The sequence below is a fragment of the Musa acuminata genome, unplaced genomic scaffold (genome assembly GCF_036884655.1).
Source record: "Musa acuminata AAA Group cultivar baxijiao unplaced genomic scaffold, Cavendish_Baxijiao_AAA HiC_scaffold_63, whole genome shotgun sequence".
NCBI lineage: Eukaryota > Viridiplantae > Streptophyta > Magnoliopsida > Zingiberales > Musaceae > Musa > Musa acuminata.
Window position 1 is genome coordinate 87,501 of NW_027020344.1, and position 2,500 is coordinate 90,000.

The following is a 2,500-nucleotide window of genomic DNA, read 5'->3' on the forward strand; positions in this document are numbered from 1 at the left end:
GGCCAGTTTTGGCCCGTTTTTGGGCTGTTTTGGCCTGTTTTTGGTCTGTTCTGGCGTGGCGCGGTGACCGTCGTGAGCGGAGCAAAACGTCAGCCATCTCAGCACCTTGGAACCCCCCGGGTGGCACAGGGCTGGATGGGGCTTTCGTATAGCAGGGACGGTGCTGCCTCACGCTTCGCTCGCTGTTCGCCGCTCGCCGCTCGCTCGCGCAACCTAAAATGGCCAGTTTTGGCCCGTTTTTGGGCTGTTTTGGCCTGTTTTTGGTCCGTTCTTGCGTGGCACGGCGACCGTCGTGAGCGGAGCAAAACGTCAGCCATCTCAGCACCCTGGAACCCCCCGGGTGGCACAGGGCTGGATGGGGCTTTCGTATAGCAGGGACGGTGCTGCCTCTCGCTTCGCTCGCTGTTCGCCGCTCACCGCTCGCTCGCTCAGCCAAAAATGGCCAGTTTTGGCCCGTTTTTGGGCTGTTTTGGCCTGTTTTTGGTCCGTTCTTGCATGGCGCGGTGACCGTCGTGAGCGGAGCAAAACGTCAGCCATCTCAGCACCCTGGAACCCCCCGGGTGGCACAGGGCTGGATGGGGCTTTCGTATAGCAGGGACGGTGCTGCCTCACGCTTCGCTCGCTGTTCGCCGCTCGCCGCTCGCTCGCGCAGCCAAAAATGACCAGTTTTGGCCCGTTTTTGGGCTGTTTTGGCCTGTTTATGGTCCGTTCTTGCGTGGTGCGGTGACCGTCGTGAGCGGAGCAAAACGTCAGCCATCTCAGCACCCTGGAACCCCCCGGGTGGCACAGGGCTGGATGGGGCTTTCGTATATAGCAGGGACGGTGCTGCCTCTCGCTTCGCTCGCTGTCCGCCGCTCGCCGCTCGCTCGCGCAGCCAAAAATGGCCAGTTTTGGCCCGTTTTTGGGCCGTTTTGGCCAGTTTTTGGCCTGTTCTTGCATTGCGCGGTGACCGTCGAGAGCGGAGCAAAACGTCAGCCATCTCAGCACCCTGGAACCCCCCGGGTGGCACAGGGCTGGATGGGGCTTTCGTATAGCAGGGACGGTGCTGCCTCTCGCTTCGCTCGCTGTCCGCCGCTCGCCGCTCGCTCGTGCAGCCAAAAATGGCCAGTTTTGGCCCGTTTTTGGGCCGTTTTGGCCAGTTTTTGGCCTGTTCTTGCATTGCGCGGTGACCGTCGAGAGCGGAGCAAAACGTCAGCCATCTCAGCACCCTGGAACCCCCCGGGTGGCACAGGGCTGGATGGGGCTTTCGTATAGCAGGGACGGTGCTGCCTCTCGCTTCGCTCGCTGTCCGCCGCTCGCCGCTCGCTCGTGCAGCCAAAAATGGCCAGTTTTGGCCCGTTTTTGGGCCGTTTTGGCCAGTTTTTGGCCTGTTCTTGCATTGCGCGGTGACCGTCGAGAGCGGAGCAAAACGTCAGCCATCTCAGCACCCTGGAACCCCCCGGGTGGCACAGGGCTGGATGGGGCTTTCGTATAGCAGGGACGGTGCTGCCTCTCGCTTCGCTCGCTGTCCGCCGCTCGCCGCTCGCTCGTGCAGCCAAAAATGGCCAGTTTTGGCCCGTTTTTGGGCCGTTTTGGCCAGTTTTTGGCCTGTTCTTGCATTGCGCGGTGACCGTCGAGAGCGGAGCAAAACGTCAGCCATCTCAGCACCCTGGAACCCCCCGGGTGGCACAGGGCTGGATGGGGCTTTCGTATAGCAGGGACGGTGCTGCCTCTCGCTTCGCTCGCTGTCCGCCGCTCGCCGCTCGCTCGTGCAGCCAAAAATGGCCAGTTTTGGCCCGTTTTTGGGCCGTTTTGGCCAGTTTTTGGCCTGTTCTTGCATTGCGCGGTGACCGTCGAGAGCGGAGCAAAACGTCAGCCATCTCAGCACCCTGGAACCCCCCGGGTGGCACAGGGCTGGATGGGGCTTTCGTATAGCAGGGACGGTGCTGCCTCTCGCTTCGCTCGCTGTCCGCCGCTCGCCGCTCGCTCGCGCAGCCAAAAATGGCCAGTTTTGGCCCGTTTTTGGGCCGTTTTGGCCAGTTTTTGGCCTGTTCTTGCATTGCGCGGTGACCGTCGAGAGCGGAGCAAAACGTCAGCCATCTCAGCACCCTGGAACCCCCCGGGTGGCACAGGGCTGGATGGGGCTTTCGTATAGCAGGGACGGTGCTGCCTCTCGCTTCGCTCGCTGTCCGCCGCTCGCCGCTCGCGCAGCCAAAAATGGCCAGTTTTGGCCCGTTTTTGGGCCGTTTTGGCCAGTTTTTGGCCTGTTCTTGCATTGCGCGGTGACCGTCGAGAGCGGAGCAAAACGTCAGCCATCTCAGCACCCTGGAACCCCCCGGGTGGCACAGGGCTGGATGGGGCTTTCGTATAGCAGGGACGGTGCTGCCTCTCGCTTCGCTCGCTGTTCGCCGCTCGCCGCTCGCTCGCGCAGCCAAAAATGGCCAGTTTTGGCCCGTTTTTGGGCTGTTTTGGCCAGTTTTTGGCCTGTTCTTGCGTGGTGCGGTGACCGTCGTGAGCGGAG